The following is a 24,541-nucleotide window of genomic DNA, read 5'->3' on the forward strand; positions in this document are numbered from 1 at the left end:
AAGTTCTCTGATAATTCATATGTGCAGTGTAGGCTGAGAACTCATATAAACAATATAGACATTTTTGCCTCTCAGGTATATGCGAACACCCCAGTTCAGATATGATGCCGTCATGATCATCAGAAATTCCAATGCTGCTGGGTGGGGTGGCTCATGGTTGTAATCCCAGCACTTTGGGAAGAGGAGGTGGGCAGATCACTCTGTCAAGAGATCGAGACCGTCCTGACCAACATGGTGAAACCCCATCTCTACTAAAAATACAAAATAGCTGGGCATGGTGGCATATGCCTGTAATCCCAGCTGCTAGGGAGGATAAGGCAAAAGAATCTCTTTAACCTGGGTGGTGGAGGCTGCAGTGAGCTGAGATGTTGCTACTGTGCTCCAGCCTGGTGAAAGAGTGAGATTCCATCTCAAAAAAAAAAAAAAAAAAAAAAAAAAAAAAAAATCCGAAATCCAGATACCTATTGTCTTGTTGCTTTGCCACATCCAAGTCCTGCTGCTGCTTCTCGTGTTGTTACATGGCTGCCCCAGATCCAGCCATCACAACTGCCTTTCCAAGAAGGAAGAAAGCACAAAAATATGGGATATGCCCATTGTATGTAAGTCAACTTCTCAGAAGTTACACTCATCACTTCCTTTTACACAACACAGGTCAGAAATTGGTTACGTGTGGCATGCCCTGTGTTAAGAAAAGATTGGGAGTATAATGTTTATTCCTGGTGATCATGTGGTCAGCTAAGCATTAGAGGCCATTGTTACTGATGGGGAAATGGTGAGTGGAGATTGCCATTATCCAACCACCTCTGTCCAAGAGGTACTTTATTCAGTGACAATGATTATAGGAAAGGAAAGGTAGTACTAGACCGTTTTAATTTATGAAAGTTGTTTTGTGTTTTTCTTGTTAATTTGCTGTTTGCTTATTTGTCTTATCCTTCAGAGAAATGCTAGAAACTTTGTAATGAAATTAAATATTTCATTGAACACAAAAACATAACACTACGGAAAAGAGTAACTGTTGTTTGGTTTCATTTATATATGTTAGATTGTTTATACTGGCTAATCTCCCAATGGAGACAGAACATTTCTAACATTTGTTATAGGCATTGTGATTGGATCTTTCTTTTAGAAAAGTAAAAACCAGCATACCTGGAATTCTGGTGCCTGGCATCTTGTTACATCTTCTTCCGATACACAAACATCAAGGAGTGTAGAAGTTGAACATTCTCTGCTGTCACTGCCTCACAGAATCAACTTCTAGCTTGTTCACACTAGGGTGGGAAAATTTAAAGAGGGTAGGGAAGAACCACTTGGGTGGATTTTCACTGGGGATTTTATAGTAAGCTCTCAAAATCCCAGATTGAGGCAAGGGAAGGGATGCTCAGTCTTATGTAATTATGAAAAAGAGAGGAATTTTTAGCCCACCTCTGCATCTTCTAAGTCAAATAGAGCCAATGTGATTGCTGGGACCCTTGCTGATAGGGTATGCTAGGTACCAAGCCACAGTTAGGTAACCAATGCCTTTTAAAAGCTTATTTCAGTCTCAGTACACCACATGCTTCATGTACCACCTGCATGTATGTAAGTTACACATCTAAGGTTATATTATTGGGTTACATTAGTATGAATTATCTATCTAAAGAAAATAGAATGATCATCATTGTGTGTGCGAAGATGACTTTTGAAATTAATACAAACAAAAGGTTTCTTCTTTGCATATTTTCAATCAGAAAATTAGACTAAATTATATCATTGGAGGATGTTCTCTCAAAAAAATATTTATTTCCAAATAATTATTTACTGATAAAAATTATTTATTGGATGAAATAGAAAAGATCTGAAACTGAAACAAATGTTCATTTAAAATCGTGAGTTAAAAAAATTCGAGTACGTATGACAATTATGAAACTCAGATGCCAGAGTCAGAAGTCAAGAAATGAACTATGTCAAGCAATTACAATATGATTACAAAGCCCCTTGTGTATTAATCCCACAAGCATTTTGCCACTTTTTAGATAATTTTATGAAAAACATCAAAAACTATTTTAAGCCAAGAACAATATAGAAAAACTAATTTTCTCCTGAAAATTAAAAAAATATATATTTAAAGTAAACATTTTAAAAATTATTTAAACTATGACCCAATTACTTTGCTCTTTAGGTTCCAATGTCTCCACAAGGTATCTACCTCTGTCACCTTGAAATTAGCTCATAAATTAGGACAAATGATGGACTGTCCTATTCTATTTAGGATACACATAAAAGTTACCCCAAAGATTTAATTAGATAGTGAAGAACAAAAATACGTATTTTTAAAATGTTAAATATATAAACAATATAAATCTCTATTTTGACAAGTGACTTTTTAAACCAGGTTAAATACTTGTTAATAGAGTTGACTAAAGACAGTGATGTTGGTGACAAGTGATCCAAATGGAAGGAATGTCTTGATATATGGTATATGACGACTTTCAAAGAGTAAATTCTCCACCATGGCTGTTTTCAGCTATTACCATTTCCAAATATTAACCCCTGCAAGTGGAGTTGAGAAAAGACGTGCAAATGTAACAATAAGGATGAATAGGAGGGTGAAATCTTCAAATTACAAGAAATTGCAATAAAAGCCTGAGGCAAAATATTTCAAGGGTCTTGGTTAAACAAAAGATATTTCAAGGGTCTTGGTTAAATACATTGGTTGGCATGAACAAGAGGAATCAACTATTGAAAGCATTTTAGTCAATGGCAGGAAAATGGGGTTGTGAGTCTACTGGTTACGGTATTGATCGACTTACGACCTATGCAACTTACGACCATTCTACTTTATGACCACAATAGCTAGCCAGGACTGCTCCGTGTCTGGCAGCGCAAACGTTGCCCAGCTGGGTGTTTGATAGTGCGGACCAGCTTCTGGCAGCACTACCATCTCCGTGTGCACCATTTCAACTGTTATCCCAGCCTAGGTACAGCAAACTCAACTTACGACCAAATCGTGTTACGACTGGTCTGTCTGAACCAATCCGGGTCTTAAGTCGAGCAGTGCCTGTATAAGTAAATCTTCGGTTTAGAAACTCAGGTCTATTTAATTACAATTTATATATGGTAAAAGTAATCTTTTCAAGTATTCGGTGTGTTACAAACCTAGATGGTTATATAACAAATACCACACTCAAGAAATATAACAGTACCATCGCCCAGAAAAACTCCCTTTTGTGCTTTTTGAATCAATATTTCTGCCGCCCTCAGTCTTTGAAAATTACTGTTCTCTGTCCCTATTGTTTTATATTTTCTAGAATGTCATACACGAGGGAGCAAATAGCATCCTGTAAGGACTTTATGTCTGGCTTTTTAAACAGCATAATAAATTTGAGACACATTCATGTTGTTATGATATGAGATTTCTTTTTATTCCTAAGTAATGTAATATTGAATAGATACAGTATATAACTTTTTTTCTATTAACCAGTTTTTGAAATTATGAATAATATGGTTAAAGTCACCAACAGATATACACATATATATTACATATATGTTTATAATATACATATAAATCAGTGGCTTCTTCCATTTTTATTGTCAAAATGATTTTTCTATTATAATTCCTTTGGTTCTCTGTTGAAAGTTGTAAATGAGCTTGTTGGTTAATTGCAAATATCCTCCTAGAAATTTTAACTAGATTGAATTTTAGGATTGAATTGTTAGACTGTTTTGAACAGAATTAACTTATTGTCAATATTGGCTACGAAGCTCTTCACTTACTTAATTCTTCTTTGATTTCTTTTACCAGTGTATTTTAGTTTTAGTTACCCATTTTTCCACATTTTTGTCAATTAAGAATTTCATGTTTCTTGTGCTGTTTTAAATGAGACTTTTAAAAAGTTCAATTTTTTTTTTTTTTTTGAGATGGAGCTTCGCTCTTGTTACCCAGGCTGGAGTGCAATGGCGCGATCTCGGCCCACCACAACCTCCACCTCCTGAGTTCAAGCAATTCTCCTGCCTCAGCCTCCCGAGTAGCTGGGACTACAGGCACGCACCACCATGCCCAGCTAATTTTTGTATTTTTAGTAGAGACGGGGTTTCACCTTGTTGACCAGGATGGTCTCGATCTCTTGACCTCGTGATCCACCCGCCTTGGCCTCCCAAAGTGCTGGGATTATAGACGTGAGCCACCACGCCTGGCCAAAAGTTCTAATTTTTAATAGTTCATAAATAGTAGTGTAGAGTAACAGGTCCTGGGTCCCCCCACCAGGGAATGTAAGCGCATATGTTTTCTGCTCGAGTCCTGAACGTTAGATGGTAGGCAAAGTTCATGATGCCCAGCCAAGGAGCAGATGTCCCTGAAAACCCAAACATCTGTATCTAGGGACATAGTAAGAAAAACACTGTCATCACAAGCAGGAAAAAGAGCCAGAAAAGTAACTTAAAAGCAGCTTAGAGGAAGATGGTGGGCAGCTGGTGGATCTCTGGAGTTATCCTGCTGCCCTGCATGTGAGTCCTAATAAGCTCATCTTCTCATGAAGCTTGACTTCTCTAAGTCATTCTTTGTTTTCTGAGCTCCATCTCTTTAGCGGATGTTCTATGCAGGCCTGAGTTTTTCCTGTAATAGTTATATATAAAAATAATTTTGTATATTAACATTATGGTGTTATGATAGCATATAATGTGAAATTACAAAACTCACATTTTATTTCTAGTATCTTCACTTTTAATAATTTTAATTATTTTGTACATAATGGAATTTTGGGCAAAGACCATCCATGAATCAAATCGAGTTTTGTTTCTTTTTATCCAATTTGTATGACTTCTATTTATTTATTTTTCTTACTTGAGTACACTGGTTAAAGTTTCCAGTATAAGGTTAACTAGAACTTGAGGACAGGTTTCCTGTGCTTCTTTCCTTCATGCCTCTGTATAACATATATCCAACTGTATAATACGTACAACACACCACTGTTTGTTTTCATATAATTTTTCCTTTTTTTTTTTAGTTTGTTTACAAAGCCCCTATATCTCTAGAATCATTTCTCGGATTTATGATTTGATTGCCTTCACTCCTTTTGGAAGATTCCCATTCATTATGTTATTAAGTATTTATCTTGCTTGTTCTCTTTCATGAAGCTGTTCAAGTTAGACATTCAGAGCTGTCCCACAGCTCTTGGATGCCATTTTCTGCTGTGTATCACTCTTCTTGTTGCTTACTTGTTGTTTTTTGTTCAATTTCAATGTTTTTTTTATCTTCAACTTTACTCTTTCATTATTCAGTCACATCAAGTATTCTGATGAATTACTTCATTGGTGTTTTCATTTTGAGATAGACGTAACAGTATATCCATTGAGACAGTAATTAGTGCAATTAAACCAAAATTTAACAAATTTAAAATAAAATTTTATCCCTCTAGCCTACAAAACTTGTAAAAGTTAAAGTCATCAGCACTTAATATTGTCTGTCATGATAGGCAATAGGCACTGAAGTGACAAATGCATTTAACTCTAAATTGGCGCTTTAGTTAATCTTCTTGCAATGATTTTTTCTTAACCTTTAAACACTGGCAAAGAGAAGTACACACATAAAGAGAGATTTTTAAACTATTATTTAGTGAGTTTTTAGAAACAAGGTCTCCTTCTCTCTCTCATACTGGATGACTAGTGCAATCACAGCTCACTGTAGATTCAAAATCCTGGGCATAAGCATAGCTCCCACCTCAGCGTCCCAAGTAGCTAGGATTACAAGCACCTGCCTCAGTACCCGGATACTTTTTAAAAATTTTTTGTAGACATGGGGTCTCAGTTTGTTGCTCAGACCAGTCTGAAACTATTGATCTCAAGTAATCCTCTTGCCTCAAGCTTCCAAAGTGCTGGGATTACAGGTTAACCAGGACATGTGGCTTACGGATTATTTTTTTGTTGTTTCAATTTCTTTATATAATAGTTTGTGTGTTTAAATTTTCTTGACAATAATCTTAACGACATTAGTGTCTACTTGAAAGGTATGTATTCTATATGTAATTCATTAAATATAAATTTAAGTATTCAAATAAATATTTGAAAACTCTTTAATTTTTTAATATGTGTCCCATTTCTTAAAAAAGAGAGAAGCTATATTAATTTTTGGATTCAGTACACAGTTAACAGTTCTTTTATTTAACATGTGATGATGTAAATCTAAAAGTGAAACTTTCAGATAATCGTGTTGACTTACCCTGATAGATTTTACAGCTTTAATATAAAACTTCTTATAAATGTAAAATTTAACAAAGCACAACATTCTCCAGAAACTTAGAAAAGTAGTATGGTTTTCTATCTCTCAGAATGTGTTTTCTAACCTCTTAACTATAAACTGATGGAGTAATTTATTAAAATTCAGAATAAAATATAATTGCTTTGTTTGATCATGGAGAATTGATTTTTCATTCAACTATTTTACACTTTTTGCTTAAATAAAATCCTTAAGGAAGTTATTCTTATATTGTATTTGAAAGATGTTATACACACACACACACACACACACACACACACACACACACACAGAGAGAGACGTGGATAAAGTACAGAAAATCCTATCATTGCCTCTGACTCAAATTGTAATCTTTAATATAAAGATTTGAAACTTTCATGGAATAGTATATCATACATTATTTCCAATTTGTTTATTTATACTTACATATATCCTGAGTATCAAGAAATCACATTAAATTACCATATACAGGCCAGTCTGGGTGGCTCATGCGTTTAATCTCAGCACTTTGAGAGGCTGAGGTGGGCAGATTGCAAGGTCAAGAGATGGAGACCACCCTGGCCAACATGGTGAAACCTCATCTCTACTAAAAATACAAAAATTAGCTGGGTGTGGTGGTGTGCACCTGTAATCCCAGCTACTCAGGAGGCCGAGGCACAAGAATCACTTGAACCTGGGAAGTGGAGGTTACAGTGAGCCAAGATCGCACCACTGCTCCCCAGCCTGGTAACAGACGGATACTGTGTTTCAAAAAAAAAAAAAAAAAAGGACATATATATATATATATATATCACACACACACAAATTACAAAACAATTCCTATATGATAATTCTAATAAGTCAATATAATTTTAGAGGTACTAATTACTCAATCAAATCTTCATATTTTAGAGATTAGCACATCACATCAGTGTACAATTCGATATTGACTACTGGAAAGAATTTTTTTATCAGTGAAATTTTGAATATGGAATAGTTAATGCAGATCATGTGAATTAAATTGCAAGGTAGAAAGTTTTTAATTAAAAAATAAGCTGGTTTATAAACTATCTAGCATTCATACATATAAATCTCTCCATACATAGAAATCTCTCAGACACCTACCAATCTTGGTACTTTGAAATATTTTCCTCCTTTTAATATTTACTTATTTAAATAAAAAAAATTACTTGCCTTTAAGCAATAAAATGTGAGCTCTTGGTAGAAAAATCACTAATGGACATAGGAATCTAGACTTATAAACCTTTAAAAATATGAAATAGAAGGCATAAAATATTTGAATCAATAACTTATTAACAAAATCCTTCAATTATAGAAGCTTTCTAAAGAAGTAAGTGTAAATACATACATCTTTGTATAAGCATCCCTACATTTTTAAAGTATATTTGCCTTTTCATAAATCCTTGGTTGAGTAGTGGAAACATTCATCATCACAATTTTCCAGAGACTATGAAATTGATGTAGTTTGAGGTTTTCATCTCATATTTATCTTTTATTTTCTTAATTTACCACGTTTAGCAAATGGATAGTAAAGGATCATTCAACCAAAAAATACAAGGAAATTGATCCTTGCAAATAGCACCTTTTATGGACTAATGGATGTTTTAAGAGCAAGATGTGCTAGAAGGGAAAATAAGGTGATCTCTTAATGCTGTGCCCTTTTTGCCATTATATTTTTAGTGTATACATTATCCCTTGTTTATTTCTGTAGTTGGGGAAAGTATTTTCCTGGAAATAGATTGTTTTTTGAAGTTTGCCATATTCTGTAAAAAGAAATACTAAACTTCTCTGTGTTCACTTTAATAGAAAAATAAAATAAAATCCCTTGCTACTTTGTTTCTGCCTTGCTGCTAGTAGAAAGATACATGACTAAGTAATTTTAGCAGGACATTAAGAAGAACAAAAACAGGTACCAAAATATTTGTTCAAATAAATATATGTATATACTTTTTTTACTATATATATGTATATATACACACGTATAAATGTACATGTATATATATATATATATATATATATATATATATATATATACTTTTCAATAACAGGAAAATAGATTTTCCAGATTATAAATGTAAACATCTCATCCATAACAAAAGGTTAGGCTCTATACCAATGCTTGAATGAAAACTGTAATATTATCCATTTAAACAAATGCCAATGGAGGCATAAGTTTCGGCTGTAAGAATGAAAATGTTTCAGAATTGATTCTGAACAAAAGATGGAAATTAAAGCTGTCTTTTCCCCACCTGCACTTTGTTTTCTGTCTCCTGCCTTTACTAGCAATTTTTTTTTCCTTCCTATCTCAACAACGTAACCCTCCTGCAGTTTGCCCACTGCGGACACACACCTGCTTTTTTTCAGGTACTGTTTTGAACAACATTTCCCTACTGAACATTAAATCAGATTTTCTTAAATATGTACTCAAGATTTCCGTTGCTGAAAAGCTAGTTCCACATACATTAATAATCCTTGAAGAATTAAATCAGATACAACCTCTACATCAGCACAATATTTCAAGGTGGTAAGGGAGTGCTGCTGCTGGGTTTGTCTTCACTTAATAACTTTCTTAATGATGTGGATGAGTGAACAAATATGAAAAGAAAATTTATAGGTATTGAATATGTAGATTCTGCAGCAACAAATAGGTTGGAAGGTGATGGCTGTAGAATGACCTAGAGAAGTTATAAAAAGAAAATAGTAGTCCAATATTATTTTACTTTTAAATAAATGAGACCATTAAGCCCTTTAGCCAATAAATAAAAACTTGTAATAATGATAGCCACACTAAAAAGTGAGGAAAGAGGGGAAATTATATGTTACATTGTTACAGAGGGCATTAAAGCATTCAGTATATTTCCAGAAAATTTCTTAAGCACTGTCCTGAATGCTTATTCACAAATAAACAAAACCAAACCAAAAGCCATAGTTCTTTTGTTTCTAAGGGTGCAAATTATTTAGGTGGAAAAGTACATATAAGCTCACATAAATAACATGAATAACATTTTCATTGTGAAGATATTCATAACATTCAAATGACTTGAGATCTTATGGACTCTGCATCTTCATTAATTTTAATCAATATTTGACAAGATTCAGTTTACAGTAAATCACGATGTAATAATGAAACGGGAAACTGTTTTCTTTAACTTTCATTTCAGTTGTACCCTTTACTCATCAGTTGAAATTCATTCTTACTCTTTGCAAGCTATTTTGAAACACTTTCAGGTAAAATTCATGCAAATATTTTATTTTCCTAATTTTGAGAAAAATTTCCCTCTACTACAGTCTGAGTTAATGGCTTAATTCTGTTGTTGATCCAGTGTAAATAAGTGTTTCTTTTTTCTTGCTGCATTATAAAACCCAGAGTCTCTATAGCCAAGTCTACATCTCTATCTATGTGTATCTTTATCTATGTATACATACACTCGTGATATCTGTGAAAGAATTTTTTTTCATGTAGTATAATATCCACAGCCCTTTTACTTTAACTGTAACTCAAGTTAGTAACATTTTGTTACCTTTTATTAATTTTACATGGAAAATAAAGCATATCTTATGCTATATTAAAAAATAGGGATAAAACTAAATATGGTGCTTTAGGAGGTAACAAAGTTTTGTATTTAAAGATATTTAATAAAATCTGTTTCTTCCAGCATTTTTTTTCCCTCACAATTGGGCTTTCAGGGAGTCTGCAGGTATCCTAACAAGCTGACTACTAGATTTTGTAATGTATTGCAATCAGATGTCTATCTGAGGCCACTCTTTTTTTTTTTTTTAATATTCCACGTTTCTGTACATAATGTGGAGACATTTTTAAAATGATGACAGCTTCCTTTTGTTCCTAGCTAAATTATTACACAAAATTTTAATTATTTCCTTAGTATTAATAAAACAATATAAGATTCACTCTCCATATTCAATTTCTTTGTTACCAATTATATTTCTGCTATAATTAGAACTTTTGAAATTCTTAGTTATAAGCTTTATTTTTGATAACTGCATTCAAAATGCAGTGATAAAGCAAATAATTAAAGTGCTAAGAAAAAACTATCCTTTTCTAGTTTATCATAAATTCTGCAAATTTCAGATTGCCTTTATTACTCACCATTCTAGGTCATCAATTGTGTAAGTAATCATTAAACATTTATCTTCCCCTATATTAACACTATTAGCAATTATAAAATTCGTATATAAATTTCATGCTTTATTCTCTTTTAGTGGTATGTACAGATGACAGAAAAAAAAGATGTGCAGTCTTTGTGTTCCATCTATTGTTACGTAAAATAAAATATCATCAATGTCAGATCTAACAAATTCTTAGGCCCATGATGATTTTTGAAGGAAGCACTCACTAACTTCTCACATGATTATTAAGAACACACATTTTCATAAATAATCTTCCATTTTAGTGGAGCTATAAATAGCCTTGGCAAGTTTTCCTGGTTTGCCGATAATTTAACTCAGTAGATTTACGATATTTTCAGACACCATGTTATGAAAGATTTAGTGCGTGTGACTCTACTCTTTCCTCTGTGTGGAGGCTGGCACTGCCATGGGCAGCTCTCACAGTTTCCCTAAAGGGTCCCCTCTCAGAAGTAAGTTGCAAGTTCCTGCTGACTTTGAGAATTATTTCTCCATGTTTATGTCATTTTGATGCAAGAGAGGTCAAGACACCTGTGTGTCATCAAAGTAATATTTAGACTACGTAGTTCTCACACAAAAACTTATATGCCACGTTTTACTTAGTTTCTGTGCCATCTGACATGATCAAGGTCTTTTGGCTACTACTTGTTTCATTCCTCTAGACAGGAGACAACCAGGCAGAAATACTGCCTGAGCACCAGAAAGCTATCTTATAATTTACGTCCCATTGCCATCTCTTACCTTATCAAATTACCCACAATAGTTTTGGTAAAGTTCCATCTAACTTGGTATGAACTAAATACTTGTGTCCCCGCCCCTAGAATTCGTATGTTAAAACCCTAATTCCACTGAGATGGTATTTGGAAACAGGGCCTTTGGGACAAAATTAGGTCATGAGTCTCTCTCTCTCTCTCTCTCTCTCTCTCTCTCTCTCTCTCTCTCTCTTTCTCTCCAGTCTCTCTGTCTCTTTATGGGGACTTAACAAGGAATGGAGGTTTTATCTGTAACCAAAAATTGGCTTCCACCTTTATCTTGGCCTTCCCAGCCTCCAAAACTATAAGAAGTAAATTTCTGTGTTTAAGCCACTCAGTGTATGCTGTTTGTGGTGGTGTTACAGCAGCTTGAATTAAGACACAATTTTCCTAAAACTTAAAAATGTCAGATTGGTGGATACAATTGTATTTTATCGTGCTTTTCTTCAAGTCTCATACCTCTGACTTTAAACTCATAATAACCAGTGTCAGACATGGTACAATCTTCCACTAGTGTTTGGGACACTATTCGTAGCATCTACCCTAACTAATTTTAATGAAAAAGTTGAAGGTTGTCATAAAACAATATTTATCATCAAAGAGTTGCAGTATCAATTCAAAATAATAGACTGACTTGTCATTATCATCTCTCATTTTTTGTTAAATATGCATCTTTAATTTCTTTCAAGAGAGTTTATTCCTAATGGAAAAAATTATTATTGCACAATAAAGAATTTCAGACTTACAACACCCAAGAAATGACAAATTCACTGAAACAAACGTGTTTAGGCTACACTGTATACAATCAGTTTGCCTGCTCAGTCGCGGTTTCTTGCATATATTTCTCATACATCTGAACACTAATTTCCACACTTCCCTCTCTCTGAATCCCTGAGATGGCAATGGCTAGTGACTTCACATTCACAAAACAGAGACACATGAATCTGGACACACTTCAGGGAGCATGGGACGTGGTGGGAATTTACTGGATAATACGAACTGATATGTTATTTTGAAAGTGATAAAATGTCTCCAATTAATGTAGCTTTGCCTATATTTTCTACAGCTGACTGGTTTGGGTATGATAATTAATAATATCAAAATTATCCTGGGGCAGGAGCCAAGGTTGACATTATACAGTGAGAAGCGAGTCCCACATGCCAGTCTTGTCAATTTCTTCCTCAGGAAAGTGCAGAATTTTGTCATCAGTAAAATGAAAGACATATTTTACAGAAATATTGCCAGTTTCATCCACAGATGAGGGCAATATTCTAAGTATCAATGGACTAAAACATTATATATATATTAGACAGAGTCTTACTCTGTTGCCCAGGCTGGAGTGCAATCGTGCTATTCTGGCTCACTGCAACCTCTCCCTCCCGGGTTCAAGTGATTCTCCTGCTTCAGTCTCCTGAGTAGCTGGGACTACAGGTGCATGCCACCACACGTGGCTAATTTTTTTGGATTTTTACTGGAGACGGGGTTTCACCATGTTGGCCAGGATAGTCTTGAACTCGTGACCTCGTGATCCACCTGCCTTGGCCTCCTAAAGTGCTGGGATTACAGGCGTGAGCCACTGTGCCCAGCAGGAATATATATTTTAGTAGGACATCCATGCAAGGCTGGATTTCTTATCTGTTGAATATTACAGTAAATAGAAAACAATTATTTGAATTAGGCGACTACAATGTAGGGCATTTGTTATAGAAATGTACAAATGTCTCACATTGCTTGACTTCAGGTGGCACCATTTTTACATCATCCATTTCCGACAATGTGGCCAAGAGTATACTCCAAGTAACAGACAATGTATAGCATATGGGACAAAATAGAAACACTTAGGAAGGTTGGAGAAATTGTCATTTGTATCTCTATGATGCAAAGGAGAGCATAAGGCAAGAAACAAGTGAAAAAGAACAAGTCGTCGCCAAGCTAGAGTGCAGGGATGCAGTCACGGCTCACTGCAAACCTTACCTTCCGAGCTCAAGCAATCCTCACACCTCAGCCTCATGAGTAACTGGGACAAGAGATGCTTGTCGCTGCACCTGACTAACTTTTGTATTTTTCCTAGGACGGGTCTTTACCATGTTGGCCAGGCTGGTCCCAAACTCCTGAGCTCAAGGGATTCAGCCATTTTGGCCTCCCAGAGTGTTGGGATTACAGGCATGAGCCACCACACCCACCCACTGCATTTTGTAAAGGGAAGTAACAAGCATATTCATTACACATAAAATAATATACTTAGAAATGCCATAGGCTTTATACATTCTGTTGGATAATGGAAAATTGTATTGCATTTTTTTTGTGTATGAGAATATATGGTATAAAGTAAAATCTACATAGAGGGAAATGGGATTGTGAGAAAGGTAACCATAAGTGAGGCCATAGATGAGACAAAGGTCCTACACCTTTGTCTTACATCTATCTTACACAAAGGTCTTACTTACTTTCTATGCCATCTGACAGGACCAAGGTCTTTTGGATACTACTTTGAAACAAGTAGTATCCTCTTTATAAGCTCCTCTTATAAGGAGCTGTTACTATGTCTTCTTCATATTTTTATAAAACATATCTTATTAGAAGACTTAAGTTAATTTTTTCTAGTATGTGTATAATCACCCCATTTTGAAGGCCATTAGTCTGAGAAACCTACAAGAACATTGCTGTAGACAAGATCAAATATGTTAACAACAGAAAATATTCTATGAATGTCTTTACATAATATAATGTCTACATATTCTCTCTGTAGATCTGTGCTCCATCAGGTTGGATTTTGAAAAGCTGAGGCATAGGTTGATAACTCTTTACCACACTTGTCTGGTCTTCTTTCTGGATACATAGCTTGACTATATTCCCATGCAAATGAGTAGCAGATAATGTGTACCACTTCTAGGGAGGGGTGGTTCCTATAAATGTTTCTCCCAGTTCTTCCAATATGTGTGTCTTTAAAAAAGGAGAACTCTGAAGCCCTCTAGGAAGTTGGAGCTACAATACTGGAGGCCAATTTCCTGAATGACTACCTGGAAAAAGCCATCCAGACCAGAAATGCCTTTATTTGAATGTTATTAATGAGAAACACATTTTAAACTTCCAGCCACTTTAACTTTGGGGATTACGTGTTAAAACAGCTGGTGTTACCCAAACTGTTAAAGGCGTCTACTAAGCATCATTTCATTTTTTCCTTCTCAAATCAGAATGAATTAGGACATAGCCGTGGGCATTAAACCCATTTGAAGAAGCCTAGCCTAGCCTTCAGGGCAGGCATCATGAACTTCCAGAGACATCAGAGTAAGTGACCTTTATTCTAGTTTCGAAGCTCTGTTCTAGTTCTAAGCATGCATATAAATTTTAGGCAGGATTTCTTAGCCTGCAGGGGCTGAGGATGATTAATAAGTCCTGATGTTATGCATAAATGCACTGACCTGTGCCCCTCAGTCGAATTGTATATTGTGTAATCATGATAAATGAAGTGCAGCAGGCCTAGATAAGCTAGTCCCTGGAATATGTGCAGATACGCCTGAAAGCAGAATGACTCAAGCTGGCTGTGCAAAGCTACACTTGGACTGGAGGATAGAGCTTCCTGCAGGTGCAATGGAACCCTCACTTTTCACTTGCTCAGAAATGTGATCTGCAGTGTGAGTCTCCCCTGGTAAGGATACTGGTATTCAGCTGCCTGAAATATGTTCTAGAGAGAATAGCATTCATTATTCTTCCATGAACTTAAACAAGCTTCTTGGCTTCTGTACGTTTTAGGTAAGTAAGCTTTCTTTGATTTGCCCAGGTGGTGTCAATGTCTAGCCTTTTCATAAACTTGAACTTACTATTAACACAGAGAGAATATCCACAGGCAGAGATACATCGCCATGTCTTTCGTTAGAAGCAAATAAACCAAAAGTTTTTTTTTTTGGTAAACAACTTACAAAGTTTTACGCGATTTGTTTTGATTTTTAATAATTCCCTGAAATGCTGTGAAAATTAAGAGTAGTGAATTTATTTCTGGTACGTTTTAAAAGGAATTCAAAGAAAATAATTTTGCAGAACCCTGATTTAGGTAAAATGGATAGTGAATAGTAAAACGATGAAATTGCTGCTGCTTTTTGTAGAGCATTAAAATCATGGAAATCATCTGCTTTCAGGTATAAAGGGGAATCATTTCATTTTTTCCTCTTATTTAAATTTCTGTTATCTAGATCTACATGCTTCTGTCCATTTCTTCGTCATTATTTTTAAATAATATGCTTCTACCATTCTCTTGAAGATCTTTTAATTTTGTAGCTTAAAGAGAAATTGGTTAATATTGACTACAAATTTTTTTGCTATTATAATACATCTATATTTTTCTTTTTCTTGAATGGAATAAATAAGCTTCACACACACACACACACACACACACACACACACACACACACACACAGACATACACACACACAAAGCCCTAAACAAAAAAAGCACACAGCACCAGCAAACTGGTAGGATTTATTGTAGAATAAAAGCTCTGCTTGACCTTACATACAAACTTTGTGCACACTTATGCAGATTTTTATGCATTATTCAATCCATTAAAAATCACCTTGGAAGAAAATGCAAACACAATAGAAACTAAATGAGATAGTCACAGAGAAAAACAGAAACAGTAAGTTGCGCTCCCATACAACATCAATTGTGTTCAGTCTATTTCTGGTTCTTCGGGTCCTCTTTAAAAGTGAATTGAGTTTGTGTATGCATATGTATGTAGGAGTGGAGGATGGAGATAATTATCCCAAACACCCTATACTCACTCCTCTAATATTTCTTATGTTAACATGCAAATCTGTTCTCTTCATTACTGTGATACTGCAGTTAAATTATAACACAATTAAAGATCATTAACTTTCTCCTTTATAATCAGCCGTTTTCATAGGCCTTTGATGTACAAGCACCTACAAAATATTCTTCCTCATCTCACACTTTCATTTACCAAAGTGTCAAAACAACATTTTCACATCATTGATATTTGATTTAGTTTCTGCAAGCTGGCTGTTAGAGGATGATTATTTCCCTTACATTACCTCTTACCCTGATCTTGCTATCTTTTTTAAAAGGAAGAAAAAGCGCTATAAAGATCAGACACTTTGGGTGCTGTTCCCTTTATTTTATGTGAAAAGATACTTATGTATGCTAAGTAACACTGATGCAGAAGACAAACTCCCTCTTCATTATTATTATTATTATTATTTTTTGGCACTAGATAGAGGAAATGTGTGGAGAACACATCTCTCCTAAGGTGTTATATTCATGTGCTTTAAAGATTAAGAATATTCAATGTGCCAAGAAACGCTATATATCAAAAAAGTTCTTATTGATTAATTGACCTAAATTCAGTTAAAGTTTCTTTCAGTTTAATGTGCTTGCAGATGTAAAATTGAATGCTTGTTTTGCAGTTATGTGTTCAAGCTGGTGCTACACTTCTAACATCTAATAGGTTTTATTCTATTTCAATTTATTTGTTTTATAGTTTGCCAGAATGTGCTTATGAAAGGCACTCTCAGGCATGAAAATAAAATTATAAGCAGGCTGGCACGTAACTATTTTTTTAAATAATGAAATTCTTGATTTTAGAGATTCTTTCACAGCTCCTGGTTCTCCTTCACTCTCTGACCTGTAACAATCCATCCAGCGCGCACTGTTGTGAATGGAAAAGCAGTAAAGGGAAGTTCAGCCACCTTTCATGTCCCATGAATAGCAAAATCTCTTTGACCAATCTCTTGTTCTCAGAATATGTTCACTCATATTTAAAGAATGTAACCACTCTCAGTAGTCACTAGCACATTTTTTTGAAATAGAATATATACTCAAAGATATCTGCTGGATACAGAATGACCTCAGGAAAAAGTCCAGACACTGTAATCTATCTCAGTTACCAGCATTTAGTGACCTTTCAGCTTCATTACTGACCATCATGCCATGTCCCTTAGGTGAGTGACATGAGGCCTCTTTCACAATATTTAGCAGGAGAATAGATGAGGTCATTGCTCCATCATTTCCCATCACGGCATGTCTGCTCCTATGCCATTGCTCATATCTAGTCACGTGGCTCTGTCCAAGTGCAAGGGGGCATTACAGGTAGAGGTGCCGTCTCTGTGCGCCTTCAAAAAACAATAACTAAATATCAGGGGCAAACAATAAGATGAACCATAGTGCCTGATATATAGTATGAACTCCATAGAGACTCAGTGAGTATGAATCAGGATTCAATGGCTGCAGCAGACAAAGAAACAGTTTCACAAACAAGGGAAATTAACAGGCTCAAGGGCAAAATCTCAAGAAAGGTGGGGTACTGTTACATGTTATGTGTTGCAGAAACACAGACTCCAATTTTTACATGTTCTTTCTACTTATTTACCATCTTTGCTCTCTGGATTTCAGCTTTATCTGTCAAGCTGGCATCTGTCACCACTGTAGAGATAGAGTCATTGTCAATTCCAGGTTTCACATTCTCCCATTTTTCAGTGGAGTCTTACTCTTTCTTTCTTTCAAGTTCAAATGTATTATTGAAGAACCCTGGTTCTCACTTTAGCTTCGGGACCTATCGAATCAATCAGTGGAAGCTGGAATAATATGATTAGGGCAGCTGAAACGAAGAGTGCCTCTTTAGATCAATCAACTATGTCCACGATGCTAACTAAGGACTACGTGACCCTAATAAATTCTCATTTCCAGAGCTTCTTATCTGGATCCTGAAGCAGTTTGGGCCTTTGTACTATGAGAGACTGAATACATGAACAGACAATGGTGGTTTCACACAAACAAACAAACAAACAAAAAAATCAGCTCTGACCTCTGCAGCAACCAGTCTCTAGCAATCGGCCCAAATACTCAGGACTTGGTGGATAGCTGCCAGTTTCCCTAAATTTTTCCCTCCAGCTTCCGGTATAGAACCAACAGAGAATGCTAATTATGCACCTTCGCCAATCAAATAGGCTGTTTTGCTTCTAGTTAGCCCACATTTAGATTCCCCATGACAATCATTTCCAATGAGGGCATTCCTGGACCCTTCTGGTTTTCCCATATAAAGCTTTCTCACTGCCCTGACTGCCTTTGATTCTTTGCCATATTGCAAGTGATGGTGGCCAACTCCCTTGCTCCAGCAAGCTCTGACTGAATAGCCTCTATTTCTTTTCATTTGAGCAGTCTGAGCTTATTTTTCTAACTATTAAGGAAACTTGCAGCAACCTTTACACTAGATGAAACTAATAATGTCAAACCTTCATTTACTTCCTAAATACTCTTCCAGACAATGTTACCAAAGAATGTCCCCTTTGTTCTGACATCTTGTAGATACTGTTAAATTAGTAGAATCCTCTTATTTTCTTCCCCCATCCCCCTCAGTTTTGCAGTACCTCACTGGTCCCCTATACCATAGAAACCATTTTTATAAGATAATGCAGTATATCTCAACCACACTATTACTATTGATGAGATTCTCATAAATATATTTCAACCCATGCTATTACTATTTATGAGATTCGTTTGCTATTTACATCTCATAACATTAGCAAAAAGGCACGAATCTTAACCTGACTTCTTTTTTTTCCCTCCAGGATGAAGGACAACCACATATTTAGCTGACAGTGATTCCAATTTTCATCTTGTTCAAAACTGACTTAAATGGCATAACTTTAATTAACCCTGATCTTACATTATCTGCTGACAGTTTCCACCTAGAATAGAGAAAATTAATCTTGTCTTGGATATTCTATTATCTCTGAAGACTCAATCTGTGTAGGTAGCTGAATCAATTTTTGTAATTGGAACTCACAACCCAGCCTGAGGCAAAGAATGCAGAGTGTGTGTGAGAGAGAACATTTATATAGATAGCAGAAAAGCACTAGGAATTGTACATGATTTTGATATGTAGGTCTCTTAGCTTCATTTCCAACTCTAAGCTGCAAGAATAGAAATTAAGAAGAAAATTAATATTTTATCTAACTTCTTGAGAATTATGTGTTATGTTAAACGTATCTCCTTCACTGAAATAGAAATCATATCTAAATTCTCATGCATATTGCTTTGCAAAAAAAAAAAAAAATACTTCTCTTCAGAGAAAGCTGCCCAGGTAAACAAAATACTCCCTTACCTGTAAATATTTATTTCTCTTTATGAAAACTTACTTATAAAAGAATTTTAACTAGGTATTGAGATTTGACAGTTCAGTGATGGCCACTTGGTGGCTCCTAAATCCAGAAAAATAACATTAGCAATCACACTGTGTGGATATACCTAAAATACTAAAAAATCAGAAACAGCATTACTAAGATATCAGTGGTTGAGTTTGTCTAGAGAAGAGCAAGGGTGACTTACCTGTAAATTCTATAACCACCACATTTCTGACTAATCTGGAAAAGTGGGACAAAACTTTCAACCACTATCACAGGCTCTCTAAACCCTTATAAATAGACATTGTACAAATACATTAGTTACAAGGAAAACAGCATGCCCTGGGGATTGTTTGTGAATGTCCCCAGTGGAGCCAAGCCTGGGTATAAAATATTATTGGTGTGTTTTCCCCACCTGGGATATTCTGTCAACCCTGTCAAGTGAAGGAAGGAAAGGATAATTTTACAAGGAAATGTTTTTGACGATTTTGCATGGTTGTCTTTTATCTCTAAAGTGTGATTACACTTATAATCTGCAAAGTATAGAAAAAATAGAGATATTAAGTTGTTTGATAAAAATAAATAATCTGAATTTTTGGAATGACTTCATCTACCTTGTTCTCTATTGCTTCCTTTAGTGTTAATAGCCATGTGATCCTCAGCTTTAAATGTTACTGGCTTTTTCTCGTGAAGTGGCAACTATGAGAACCATGAACCTGGATCTAGTTACTCCATTCACCAATTATTCTTTTGTTGTTGTTGTTGTTATTTTTCTTTTCAAGACAGGGTCTCACTCTGTTGCCCAGGCTGATGTACAGGGGCATAATCATGGCTCATTGCAGCCTTGAATTCCTAGTCTCAAGCAATCCTCCCACCTCAGCCTTCTGAGTAGCTGGAACTGCAGGCATGCGCCACCACACCTGACCATTTACTTTTTATTTGTGTATATGTGTATATATATACATATGTGTGTGTGTGTGTGTATGTTACATATATATATGTATATATATGTATGTATGTATATATGTGTATATATATATATATATATATATATGTATGTATTTTTTTTTTCAGCAGAGAACAAGTTCTTCATTGTTGTGCTCAGTTTATGAAATACCAGCCAAAGACCAGGCACAGTGGCTAACACCTGTAATCCAAGCACTTTGAGGGACACAGGCAGGTGGCTCACTTGAGGCCAGGAGTTCAAGACCAGCCTGGCCAACATGGTGAAATCCTGTTTCTCCCAACAATACAAACTATTAAAAAATATCAGCTGGGCATGGTAGACCCTGCCCGTAGTACCATCTACTTGAGAGACTGAGGCATAAGAATCACTTGAACCCAAAAGTGAGGTTGCAGTGAGCCAAGATCTTGCCACTGCACTCCAGCCTGGATGACAGAGCAAGACTCTCTCAATAAAATAAAAATAAAAATACAGACAGAGATCGATTTAACTATTAACTATTGTTTAATGTAATCAGCTACATACCTATCATATAATTAAAATTCGGTATTGAGATGGTTGTCATAGGGACACTTCAAAGCAGATTAAGTTGATTTTAAAAGTGAATTGAGAGATTTTTACCTTACAGAAAACAAATCAATTTGGTTAATTTGCCATTTAGGCTTCTAATTTTAATCTGAGGTCTGCTAACCCTGGAGATTGCAGAAAGACTTTGTGAAGAGTACTGTGGCCAGGCAAATTATTGTAAGGAACAGATTTCCAGGTGTCAAATTAGAATGCCTCTTTCGTAAATTCTTGCTGTTCCTCTTTCATTTCTTCCTTTTCAAAAGAATTCCTCTCTACACTGTTTCTTTTTCTTAAAAGAGAAAAATATTTCTTCACTTTGGGCTTTACTTTGGTGCTGTGTCCCTAGGTGTTGAAATTTCCAGGATGTGAAATGAGGGGAATTCAAAACATTCATCTCCATTTCTCGAAAGTAAATCACCCTGACTGGATAACAAAATTCTGCTAACCATTTTTGTTTTGGTTTAGATTTTTAATTACTTTCAAAAATGTGAAGAAATGCCTAGTTGAATTGTCAGTGGACACCTGATTATAAATCAGTTTTTCTGGTGAATCACTCTGCAATTTTTGTCAAAATTCTTCAAAGGGGTTCAAAGAATCAAAGGTCATTGTTATAATAAAGCCCTTTCAATCCTATCTACTTATCTCTGAGAAGATATCTCAGTGCTTAGATCTTATAAAAATAATGACATATTATACAGGAATAATAATGATATGGAACCTGTCACCTTCTAGCAATAAGTAAGATTCATTTCTAAAGAAATGAATTTATAAGTAAAACAACAGGCAATAAATTTCAAAAAAAATGTTTTTTAAAAATAATTGTATTTTAAAATCTGTTACATTTATTTTTTAATTGAATTTTAATCAGGAATGAAATTCAAAAGAAAAAACAAAACCGTATAGCAACAAAAAATAAATATAAATTTACTTTTTAAAGTCCATATGATTAATAAATTATCTCTATCCACTAAAACAACGTTTTGTTGAGAAAGTGAAAAAAAAAATCAAATCAAGAAAATAAGATTTTTAAATGTAAAATTCCTGACTGTAAAAGATGTGCTTCTTCCTATTTTTTCAAAATAGATAATGAATGTTTTATTCAAAATGAATATAAATTAACTATGATTTCTAGATTTATTTAGAAATATTTAAAAGTGTCATAGTAGTAGTAATTAAAAATTTTAACATTTTTATTTTACTAGAAATTGCAACTATTTAAACCCATAATAAATATAATTTAGCTACCAAGATAAATATATGTAAAGGTATTATACATATTAAAGCTTACCTTAGTGATACAGAAGAAAAAAATGCTTGAAAATGACTTCCCTGTCTATGGGAGTGGGAGAAGCCTTTTCTGTATTACTAAAAGGTATATACCCTTTCTACCTTTCTTGTTCTTAGAGTAGTTTTGTCTCAAGAAAACATGTATTTATACCTATTTTTGCATAAATCATTTCTTTGTTCCTTTCATATACATGTGAACTTATTTAAAACTGAAATGAGCTTATGGCCGAAGTCATAACACAGGAATGTTTTGTTCTCAAGCCCTTGGAGCCATCATTTTGAAATATAAACATCAAGAAAGATAGCACCTCACTCATTTCCCTGTTATTGTGTGAGTTTAGCCCAGCCACCCTGGCAGATACTTTATTTTTCCTCTGAATAAAGCAAATAACTAGGCCAGATGGCTACTCCAACTACCACATACGCTTAGGATGAAGTAAGAAAGACTGTATAGCAAATGGACTGTCAAGTCCTCTTATCAGTAAGACAAATTGTCATTAATCTTGAGAAGCACATGTATTCCTCTAAGGTGGCTCACGCCTATAATCTCAGCACTTTGAAAGGCCAAGATTGGAGGATTGCTTGCGACTCACTTGGGTAAACTTGCAAGACTCAGGACTCAGTCTCCACACACAAAAAATTTTAAATGATTAGCTGGGTATGGTGGTGCATGCCTGTTGTCCCAGCTACTTAGGAGGCTTAGGCGGGATGATTGCTTGAGCCAAGGAGGTCAAGGCTGCAGTGATCCAAGATCATGCAACTGCATTCAAGCCTGGGAAACAAAGTGAGACCCTGTCCAGATAAAAAGGAAAAAAGAGAGAGTGAAAGAATGTGCAAGTAATGTATTACATTTTCTTGGCTATATAGAAAGGTGAGGTTTTCTTTGAAATCTCATTAGTGGGTTGCCTGTCATACATATCACACTTTTGGATAAATCTTTATTCAGCAATAAAACTACAATGAAATGGAGATAAGTTTTTTTTTTTTTTCCTCTTCTACATTTGAGAGGATTTTCAGATTTGGTAAGAGAGTTGATTCTTTGTATTTCCCCCAATACCTCTGGAATGTAGAGAGATCTTTGGAAATGAATACAGTAATGTACAAGTATATTCAGAAAGAAGATAGGGAAATGACTGTCTCATTACAGCTTGTGGAAAGATTTGATTTATTTGAAACTTACAAAAGAACACACTGAAAGTGAAAGTTTGAAAAGGATACTTTTAAGCTTCCTAATCTCAGTCTCTGAATGTCTAAGAAATTAAAATTCTTCTTATAGAAATAGAGAGAAATAGTAATTTACTTTGCTGAAACCCTGGTATGTTGAGATCTTCCCACCACCATTATACCAAATCTGCATATGCTACCTGAGATGCAAATTAATGTGTATGACAGATAGACAGTGCAGGATGCTTTGGGTTCGTTGAAGGAAGCAATACATTTTTACAAATTTAGATCATTTCACAAGAATGACACTCTAACAAACAGGTCTAACATGTCTTTAGAGAAGTCCCTTGGATTTGGATAGAGCATACTGTCAGTAAATATGAGACCTAGATGTTATCACAACCACTAGAGAGTTAAAAAAAATCATTGAGGCCAATTTCCTTGGTTAAATGTCTAAGTATTTCATAGAAAGGTTTTCAACAAATAAACTGAAGAGCAGTAAAGGTCAGATCCCTGAATAGCCAGAAGTTTGGTGAAAATATCCATGTACTTACACATATATTAGCCTAGGCTTTGCAGAGAAGATGCCTATCAGTACCCAAGCAAACATCCTTCTATCACCTCATGTAAGGGATACTGAGATGAAAGTCTTTATTACTATTATTATTATTGTAAACAGGGAGTACACATTAGAGAAAAAATATGGTAGGATAATTGAGTCAATAACCATGACTGTTTTCCCCAGCTCCGGTGAATGAGTGGTGATATTTGCCAAAGAATGAGAAGTGATATTACCTCCTTCTAGAAGAGTGGTCAGGGATTTGTGTCCTAGAAATGGGAGCCTAATTTTTCATATTAAGGGAAAATCGAAAGGCTTTTACAAGCAATCAGGGTAATGTAGGTTTGGAGATATCTTTGGGATGCATGTAATCTTACAGGGCTAATGGAGCAGAGAAGCTTGATATGGAGCATAAAGGGTCAGGTAGTCACAGAGATGCGTGGGTCTTTTCTCACTGCTTCACTTAGCACCCCAAAGGCAGCAAGATGTCTGGAAGATTTACCTATAGAACCTTTTCAGTGGAGCTCTAAGGGTGCTACAAAGAAATCTGACTGTGGTAATAATGGTGCATATGCCTTGAATTCTGAATCTGTTTCCTTTTGAATAGCTCAGAAAGACTGTATGGTGGCCATTGTAGGGATGGTGACAATAGGTTAAAAGGGCTTTCTCCATTTGCCTGAATTTCAAAACTTCTGAGATATTTTACAATATTAGGAAAGGCAAGCAAACTTTATAATA

The sequence above is a fragment of the Saimiri boliviensis genome, chromosome 1 (genome assembly GCF_048565385.1).
Source record: "Saimiri boliviensis isolate mSaiBol1 chromosome 1, mSaiBol1.pri, whole genome shotgun sequence".
Taxonomy (NCBI): Eukaryota; Metazoa; Chordata; class Mammalia; order Primates; family Cebidae; genus Saimiri; species Saimiri boliviensis.